Below are 10,815 nucleotides of genomic sequence, written 5' to 3' on the forward strand. Positions count from 1 at the left end.
TTAGATTATATTTTTAAACTCTCCAATCCCAGGTGGATTCTAGCTATGTAGCTATCTGCACAATGCGCTGAAGAAGTAAAATGCAGTATGATTTTGGTAATCCAAAAGTCATTTAAATTTAAAATTAATACTTTTTACATGCAAACAGTTCTGCTTGAAGTAAAATTGAAGGTTTGTGATAAATTCAGTCTTAGAGATATTTAATTTTGTAGTTTTGCAACATGGACTGTTACATAGCTCGATACTATAGCTCAATGTATGTCTGAACAAAATTACCTTGAAAAATCAATAGCAAGTGTCCCTTTTTGAAGCAATAAGTTGGTTTATAGCTTGAAAATCCATTTCAGGTCTTTCCTGAGCTCATAATAGGCACGTAGTTACTATTTGTTACATCAGCTTTTTACCCATAAAGATAAATGGAATGTTACACTTAGAAAGCATCACAAAGGAAAGCAAACTAATAATGTATGGATTCTGTCTCTCTATCATCTCACCAGCAATAACTTAAGTCCTGACAAATTAATTTTAAAAGGCAGGGCTATGGAGTGCAGCAGTATCTCAAAACAGCTTTGCTTGCTTTCCAGGCACTCTCATTTAAAGGATCCACCATTATCAGTGGCAATATTAAAATAGTGTTGACTTTGGAGCTGTGTGAAAGAGAGCTGCTTATAGACAGCTCAGATCGTGACATCTATAGTACCCAAAAACTTTCTATTATAAGACCTTGTTTTTTAGTTCCTTATAACTTTGCTGAACTTTAACCATTTGGGCTGAGATTTTACATGCCGGGTGTCTGCTTCCGTCTTTTTACTTTATTTTTCCTCCCAGCAAAAATGGTTCAGCCATTTCTTAGAACAAGGTTAAGGGAAAATATTTTTTGCCCATATTAAAAAAAAATCCAGCAAATCTACAATCATTTTTTCAATGTCTAGTTCCTCTGTGCTTTGGAGCAGGGACTTGACGCTTAACACTTGGGTTGCCATCTGCTGAGCCTGTGGGGAAAAACATTTTAAGTTGGTAAAGTTATTAGCCTCTGAAAATTGCAGTTCACATGAGCTCAGTAGAGACTTGTACAAGTTTGGCAGCTAGATTGTCTGACAAGTCCATCTACACTGGGCATGGTCCATCCAGGCACTGCAGAGTCTTTGCAGGACTCTTCCTGTAATTGTTCTTCTCAGCATCCAGAGACCAGGCTGTGAGACCAGGCACAGGAAATGAAAGCAGAGGGACACACTCTAGTTTGGAAAGTTGCAAAGCAGTTTAACACACAAGAGCTCACACTGGCTTTTCTTTCCACAGAAGTTGGTGCAAAAAAAAAATCCCTAAATCGATATAAATGAGTAAGTGCTTTTTTTAATAAAATTGCACAAACATAATTTTCATGCTTGTTGCCAACAGTAAGAATTCTTTCACACAGATCAAATTATAGTATATTATGCCATTCAAATAGATGACTCCAGCACACTTATATAGGGAAAAGAGACTTATGAAGACAAATTGGGCAAAATAATCAAAATATAATTATGGAAAACAGTTCAAGTTTGATGCAAAACTATGATCACAGACTTTCTTTAGTTATGTTTAAGCACGGGTGGAAATATTTTCTACTTAATTCAACATAATTGTAGTAAAATATTTATAATTTGTTGTTTTGTGATGCTTGAGGTGGGGTTGGGGATTCTGAGTTCTAGGTGACTGCACTTTAAACTTTCTGAAAAGTGGTAATGTGTCAAACAACAAAATTTCTGGAAAAAAAATGAGAGAAAAAAACCTTTATTTTTATAGCTCCTTTCACAAAATTCAGTCTGGAAATGTTTTACAGAGTTAAATTGTTGTTACACCGTTAAATGCAAAATAATAGCATAGGAAGAAAGACATGCAAGGAAGTATATGCAGAAATGCATGCACACAGTGAGCAAAGAAGTGAAGCGTCCTTAAAGCTAACATCCACACTGCTTTCTTTTGCTAGCATATAGTCTTCTGAATGGGCTTGGGTTATGTGAACAGCTAGCAGCTAATAGCAGAGCTCCAGTAGGAGTTTTTAAGTGGGAGTTTTGGGGGGATTTTTTCTCCTCCCCTTCCTTTTCTTTTCCATAGAGACTAGGAAGAGAAGATGACGGCTACTGAGATAGTATTATAAGTGATCTGAGGAGTAGAGAAGACAAAAGATGGTGGGATGCAGAAGCTGTGGGATGTACATCATCTTTGAGTGGGCATCTGATAGAAGCTACTTATGCACTAAATGTCACCTGATAGAGCTCATCACAGGCAAGATTCAAGGATTAGCGATGCAGCTGGAGACGGCGATTGAATTCAGACAGGTATTTGAAGGTATAATGCAGGAGAGGAGGTAATACAGACAACTCAAGATGTGTGGACACCTGCTTAACAAAAGGACCTGGAAGATGGACTGCCAGAAGAGGAGTGGGATCCCTGAAAGCATGTGATCATGAAGACAAGGCAGAGGAAGAGACCAGCTAGCAGTGGTGAAATTGAGTTGAATAACAGCCTCGCTGCACTGGAGAATGAGGAGGAGAAAGAGGCAGAGAATGGGATGGAGAGGAGGAAAAGGAGGGAAGCGAGTCCCTGCAGAAGAGAGGAGAAAATGATGGAGATAGCCAGGAACTGAAGCTTAAGAGAAAATGAGGATGATGTACAGGGGACTGCACCAGGGCACAAAACTGATTCATACCAACATCTAGATGAGACAGGTCTATGTGACCGGGAACCTCATACTCAAGAGTTTGTTGTCTGCCAGGAGTAAGGATATGAGATGTGGATGTGAAGCTGAAAATGGTCCTGATGGGATAGGGGAGGAATCCACTGATTGTGCTGCATGTTGGGATGAGTGGCACTGTTAGATTCCCTCTAGAATGGATCAAGGGTGACTACATTCAGCAGGATCAGGTGCTTACAGAAATGGAAGCTCAGGTGATTTTCAGCAGAATACTTCCAATCCCTTGAGAAGGAGAGAGAAGGCATGGCAAGATAATCAAGATTAACAGATGGCTCAAGGATTGGTGCTATGAGGAAAATTTGGGGGACAATCAACCACTGGGAGGCATTCACAGAAAGAAGACTCTTCTTGACTGATGGACTCTACTTGAGTACTGGGGTATTAATATTCTGGGGTCAAGGCTGGCATGATTGATAAGAAGGGCATTAAACTAGGAAATAAGGGTAGAAAGTTGGGAGAGACTTGTGAAATCTCCATGCCTGGCTTCAACACACAGGAGGAGGAAAATCTGCTAAATGAAGATACAGTAAGAATTAACAGAACACAAGAAGCTAGAAAACTGGGTGAGGTCTGAGAGCAGCTACTGACATGCTTGTACACAAGTGCAAGGAATTTGGGCAATAAAATGGAGGAACTGGAACGGCTGGTGCGGGAAGTAAAATAAGATATTACAGAAACATGGTTGAATAGCACTCCTGGTTGGAATACAGGTATTGAAGGGTATGTGTTCTTTAGGGGAGAGAGACATAAAAGTAAAGGTGGTGGGGTAGCATTGTAATGGGATGTAATGCAACATGGGTTTTTAACATGAAGTGGTTACCTGTGAATTAAATGAGAAATGACAGTGTGCACAAAACAGAATATGACAGGTTTCAGAGTAGCAGCCGTGTTAGTCTGTATCTGCAAAAAGAAAAGGAGTACTTGTGGCACCTTAGAGACTAACACATTTATTTGAGCATAAGCTTATGCTCACGAAAGCTTATGCTCAAATAAATGTATTAGTCTCTAAGGTGCCACAAGTACTCCTTTTCTTAAAACAGAATATGTTTTGAGTCAAAATCACTTTGGGGAAGAATTGTAAAAGAGTTTATGTTGGTGTCTGCTAGAGACCCCCCCCCCCCAAGGGTCAGACTCAAATATGGACAGTGATCTATCTCTTAAATACGATTGGACAGATACATACGCTTGGGAATTGTCTCATAATGGGAGACTTGAACTTTCTAGATATAGATTGGAGAATAAATGCTACTAATACTTGTAGGAGCCCAGTTATTCCCAGATGTGATAGAAGACAGTTTTCTTCATCAAATTGTCACTGAATCACAAGGGATGATGCAGTTTTAGACTTGTTTTTATTAAGTGGAAAGGACATCATAGAAGAGCTGGTCATAACAAATAACTTTGGATCAAATGACTGTGAGCTGATTCAGTTTAAATTAAATGGAAGGATATTCAAAATCAGATTGTCAACTATGATTTTTTTATTTCAAAAAGGCAGACTTTTGGGGGAATTAATTCAAAAAGTCAACAGAACTGAAGAATTCGAAAACTTAAATGCTTGGAATTTCTTCAAATCAATGATATAAAAACTGTCAGAAATTTGCATCCCAAGCAAGGGGAAAAAACTTGTAGGGAAAGGCTCCAGACCAAACTGGATAAATAACCACTTAAAAAGGTTATAAGGCGTAAGCAGAGACCCTTCAGAGACTGGAAAAAGGGGTTGATCAGCAAAGAAAGCTACATTGTGGAGGGTAGAAAATGTAGGAATAAAGTGGGAATTGCTAAAAGTCAAGCTAATTAGTTCTTGCCAAGGAAATTAAAATAAATAATAAGAGGAGTTTTATTTATATAAATATAAAGAGAATAAGGAAGGACAAGGTTGGGCCTCAATACAGCGTGCATCGGGAGGAGATTATAAATGAGATGAATAGTTTCTCAGTTTTTACTAAAGATGATAATATGGAGTGTGGGCATGAAGGCAGGATGCCTGTTGAAAAAGAGTACATAGAAATGGAAATTAGAGGTGAAAGAAAAACTCAGTGCTTAATGAGCTCAAATGGTGGGGTTTAACTGGATAGTTTCAATTCCAGAATATTGACAGAACTGGCACATGAGATTGCTAGACTAGTAGCAAGGACTTTTTTATTTAAATCTATATTTATATATTCAGGCGTAGTACTGTATGACTAGAGAATAGTTAAGGTTGTACCAATATTTAAGGAAGGGGGAGGAAGCAATTCATGCAATCACAGACTTGTTAGTCTGACCTGAATAGTATGCAAGGCATTAGAACAAATTGAAAAGGAAAGAATAAGTAAATTCATGGAGGTAAAGGGAAAATGGGGTGTAATGCAACATAGGTTTTCCAAAGGCAGATTGTGCCAGACTAACCTGATTTCTTTTGTGAACATACCTTTTTTGTTTTTGTTTTGGTTTTTTATTTATAAGGGAAATGCAGAATATCTAATATGCTTGGACTTCAGTAAAGCTTTTGACATGGTACCACACGGGAAATTATTAGTTAAATTAGGGAAGATGGGGATCAGAACAAGATCTGTTAAGGTGCATAAGGAAATGGCTAAAGAGCAAAAATCAATGGGGTTATGCTGAAAAGTGAATTATCAGACTGGAGGGAGGCTACTATTGGAGTTCCCCAGGGATTGGTCTTGGGGCCAATCCTTAGCAATATTTTTATTTATGACCTTCGTATAAAAAGTAGGAGTGTGCTAATGAAATTTGCTGATGATGCAAAGTTGGGAAACATCATCAATATAGAGGAGGATCAGAATATTATGTAGGAAGATCTGAATGACCCTGAAGACTGGAGTGACAGAAATGGAGTGAAATTCAGTAGCATAAAGTGCAAGGCCATGCACCTAAGGCCTAATATGAATTTCTGCTGCAAACTGGGGGTGCATCAGTTAGAAGTAACAGAGGAAGAGAGAGACCTGGTATGTTGGTTAATTGAAGGATGATGATGACCCACCATTGTGATGTGGCAGCGAAAATGCAAATGTGATCCCGGGGTGTATCAGGCAAGGCATTTCCAACAGAGATAAAGAAATATTAATGCCATTGCACAAGGCAGCAGTAAGACCTCATTTGGAATACTGGTCACCCGTATTGAAGAAAGATTAATTTAAACTAGAACAGCTGCAGAGAAGAGCTACTAGGATGATCAGGGAGCAAAGGGCCTATCTTATGACAGAAGACTGGAAGAGTTTGGTATCTTTAGTGTATCAAAAAAGGGCTGAGGGGGTAATGTGATTATTCCCTCTATAAATACCTTAGGGGGATAAATATCGGCTAGGGTGAAGAGCTATTTAAGCTAAAGAACAATGTTGGCACCAGAACAAATGGATATCAATTGGCCACAAACAAATTCAGGCTGGAAATTATAAGGTTTCTAACCATCAAAAGGATGAGGGTTTTTGGAGGCAAACAATTAATTTTAAGAGAGAGCTGGACAAATTTATGAGTGGGATTGTATGATGGGGTTACTTCTGATGGGGGAGGGCAGAGCTCAATAGCTCACTTCCAGTTTGTTATATATTCCTAAAAGCTCATACTTCAGGGTTTCATCCAACCCCCTGCAGGAGTCAGGAAGGGATTCCTCCACCCCAATATATTCTATTTTTTTTTTTTTTTAAATCTCCTTCCTCTGAAGTGTCAGGGAAGGGACACAGGTTGGGGAGGGCCTGGGCTCTGAGGTGGCATGAAGCATTCTCATTCTCTCTCTCTCAGGTTGTTGAATAATTGGACCTTGCTCACATGTTCAGGGTCTAACTGATCACCACGTGAGGGGATGAGATGGAATTATTCCCCAGGTCAGATTGGATAAAACCGATGACACACTGCCCTCTTTCAAGGACTCCAGGACTACCCTTAGGGCAGGTGGGGTGTACACACTGGTGCTGCAGATGCACTGCAGTGGCATCCAACATTAGCAGCAATATCAACTTCAGCACATGTTTTCTCAACCTTTCTTTCCTCTGAAGCAATGGGACTACCCCAGAAAGAGGGATAGATCCCACAGGAGAAAGCAGTGGGACTCAGGGATTGGCCAGTTCATGCACCCACTCCCCGGGCTGTCTAAGTGCCCATTTTGACTCTGTAGACCAGAGCACTGTTCCAGTTGTTGCTCCTCCCTCCTCATTCCCCTGCCCTTTTGAGGACAGGCTGGCCCCAGTTTCACAAAGCTTGGAGCTCGATCCCTTCTGACAACTAGGCCCTAGACACTGTCAGATGGAGGTTTGCCATCTAGTTCTTCTCCACATTTCCTTCCCAGCCTCCTTCCCTGTCCCTCTTCAGGGACCCCTCTCATGAGATACTGCTCCTCGAGCAGGTCAGCTCTCTGTTGGCTTTGGAGGAGGTTCCACCAGGACACCGGGGGCATGGTTTTTACTCCCGGTACTTCCTGATTCCCAAAACCAAGGGAGGGAAGAGACCAATCCTCAACCTTAAAGTCTTCAACAAATATATGAAGTATATGAGGTTCCAGATGGTTACTCTATTAACTATACTTCCCATGTTGTCTCAGAATGAGTGGTTTGCTGCTCTGGACCTTCAGGACACCTGCATTCATGTGATGATTGTATCAAGCCATAGAAAGTTCCTTTGCTTCGTCATGGAGCTCAATCACTATATGATCTTCCACTACTCTACAGACTACGAGTAAATGTTCCATAGACCACCAGTGCTCCATGGGTCACTTCGGGAACCTCTGCTTTACACAGTGTGGCCTGGAAATAAAAGAGATCCCAAACTCCTAATGCAACAAACAGATTATCATGACTGAGAAGGGATAGCTAACATACTAGCATAGTTTCGATTAGTTTGGACAACTGATAAATGTGTGCACTGAATGAGATTAATTGTACTTTTCTAATTGACCTAATTACACCTCCATCGAGTCTAAAATATGACCTGAGCTTCACCCTAATCCCCTTCCTTTAGTTAATCCTCTCGTGGGGAGTAGGGGGCAGGCAGAAACAACTTTTTAAATTGTAGACAGCAGTATCTATAGATTAGGAAGATCCAATTCAAAAAATGTAGAGACAAAAAAACCAGTCCTCACAACTGAGTGACTGACCAAGGCAAAGTATTATTAAATAAGTGCATTGAATGTAATGGGCAGTATGCTGCTGCTGCAACAACTGAATCTCTGAGGAAATGGAAGAGTTTTGCCTTAGAGACCACATGTTTTCCTAAAATTATAATGCTGTGCTTGGTGCTCTGTTACATGGAAACCCATGTACAGTATAGCTAGTTTCATATGCTCACATCTGTTAATCACTTAACATTTCATTTAATCTTTTTTGCTGAATCTTTCTGTAAGTTACCTGAACGTTAAGAAAGAAAAAACCAAAACAATAGAAAACCCCGTCTGCTAGAACTTGATTTATCTGGGAGGATTATAGGGTAGAATAAAGGGCAGTCTTGAAAAGATACTCAGGAGAAAAATACAATATGATAAATTTTTTTTCCCCTTATCACTCAGCAACATAGAACTAGTGAACAGAGAGAAAAATAACAGCAGATATCTTTTCTCATTGTGGCTTAGTCTTCAGAAAAGCGTGTTGTTAATGTTCTGGGCCAGTCTGATGCTGCCCCAGTGGATTTGTGCTGCAATGAAAGACTTAAAGATTCAGGAGCATTCATGGATCTCTACTGTTCCGACTGTCTGATGCATTGTGTTTGTGGCAGTGAGTGGGGAGGGTGTTACAGGTGCCAGATTGGATACATCCCCAGGTAGCTGGGTACGGAATGACATTGCTATCTTGAAGGAAATTTTATGCATTCCCACCAGAGATTATATGATCATAGCTGTTGATATTGCTTCTGGGAAGGGCAGTGACATTTACCAAGAACAATGTGAATGAAGGGGGTAAAAAACATATATAGACTTCTCTCAACCCAGCTTGTATCATGCATAGTCCATACTTCAGAAAACTGAGAATCGTTGGCATATACCTCTTTTTTTCAACCTGTTCCATTCTCGGTAAACTTGATTTAAAGAGACTGATTATATTGTTCTGTTTTTAAGTGCTTGAGTTTTGTAAACAGTGTGTGATAGGTAGCTACATTTACGTTTAGCAACTTTGTGCATGAAATTGTTTGGTTTTGGAGTCTTGTAAGTGCCAGTATATAGATTCCCCTTTATCCCTGAAATCCTGTATAGAAGGTAACATAGAGTGGGTCACCAATATACTAAAAAAAGGTAAATCCCTAATCTATTGTACACGTGAGGTAATCTGTGAAGGGGTCTTTGTCCTATTTGTGCTGCTGCTCAGAAATTCCAGTAGTAATCTCTTGTGGGTAAATTGGGAGTTATTGATGTAATGTGTGAATGGGGGGGAAGGGACAGAGGAAGAGAAATTTACCCTTAAATTACAAAATATTTCTCCACTAAAAGCGACTTTATAGCCACTGCTCACTGAAAAGCAGCCTGTACCACATAGGTACTCCCCTACAAATTACCAATCCATTAGCAGAGCATATGGTTACATGATAGGATGTTCTGACAGCAGTGAATTGTCATAAAGTCAGTGCAAGTCCCAAAGATGGATTTGGCAGATGCAATTTCTTTTTGGAGAGAGGTGATAAGAACATTATCCTACTCATTAATTGGTGTGAAAAAACTACAGCAACCAATGTCTTGGTTTGACTTAGTGTCACTGAAAGAAATTAATCCCAGATTTGTATGCGGGTAATAAAAAAGAAAATACTTGCTAGGGATAAACCAGTGAGTAAACTTGACCAGGAAATCAAAGTTGTTGTTTTTTAATCCTATGGATTATAGATGTATCAGAATTAACATTTCAGACCTGGGGAACTAGTCATAGCTATTTGACAGAGATGATAGTGATTTACATACTAGTAAATGATTACTGCAAAACTACATCAGCAGACTATGCAATCTGGCATTTTTCCTAGAAGTCTAGAGTCTGTCAAAAGTGAGGCTGCCCATACATAGTTCAGGGAGCTTAACAATACTTACTCTGTCCTTCAGCTCCTTCATAGTGGAAGGACAGTGCTCAGATAAATTACACAGTCTGTCTTCACTTTATAAAGAACCCAAAGCTCTACACTAGTAAAAATAGCGTGGGGACAAATGGTGGGTGTTGGCTGTTTACATAGCATACTATGGGGAGGATGTGAACATTTTGCAATAGCAGAATGTTGCCAGTCAAAGTAGAGAGACATACCTGGATGAACCAAGCAACTGAAATTCTGCTGCAGGGCAGGCAAACAACTCAACTGTCTTGCCTCTGAATCATGTCAGCGTGTTACAAAGGCATAATTGTAAAATCTTCAACATTTCATCAAATGCTTTTTTGTATGCATCAACCTGTATTAATTTCTCAGTGACAAAGTCTAATCAGTTGTAAAATGATATCAGATATAAATACTCTTCTTTTAAAGGAAGGAATAACTTGGGGAAATACGGAGAAAAGATAGGGAACACTGAAGGGTGGGTTAGGAGACCCCTAGTTTATTGAACAAAACACCAGAGAAAATATTGTAGGGGAACAGTGGAGAACCATATCACCTAATACTTCATCTCTAGCTTCTGTGATTGTGTTTTAGGAGATCCTGCAATCTCTTTGTTGGTAGATGGATCTCCCTGGAAATAGCTTTATGTGGAGGGTGTGTGTAAGAAAAACTTCCTTCACTAACATTGGCTTATAATACTCTTTAGCAACTTCACAGAACGGTGGTCATTGCAGCTGGATTTGTTAAAGATGTAACTCCAGTGAGTTCAAGAGAAATTAAACAAGGGATAGTACATTCTGCACTGTTTGTTAAAGAAAAAGAAATGACTTGCGGTCACTAGCAAACAGGGATTGAAGAACAATGTTAATAGAAAATCCATTGGTTCTAATTCTGCTTGAAGGAGTATAAAATGAAAAATCTCTATTGGCAGAAAAGGTTTATTTAATTATTTATTTTTTTAAAATGTGAGTTTACACAAGTGTTCCTGGGAGGCATTAGTGGGAGTTGTCTTTAGGCTGTGTGTACTTGCAAAGGAACTCAGACTATGTGAGGCTTCTTTGGTTTGGGGTATTGTTAGAGTC

This window comes from Natator depressus, chromosome 1 (genome assembly GCF_965152275.1).
Source record: "Natator depressus isolate rNatDep1 chromosome 1, rNatDep2.hap1, whole genome shotgun sequence".
In the NCBI taxonomy this organism is placed as follows: Eukaryota; Metazoa; Chordata; order Testudines; family Cheloniidae; genus Natator; species Natator depressus.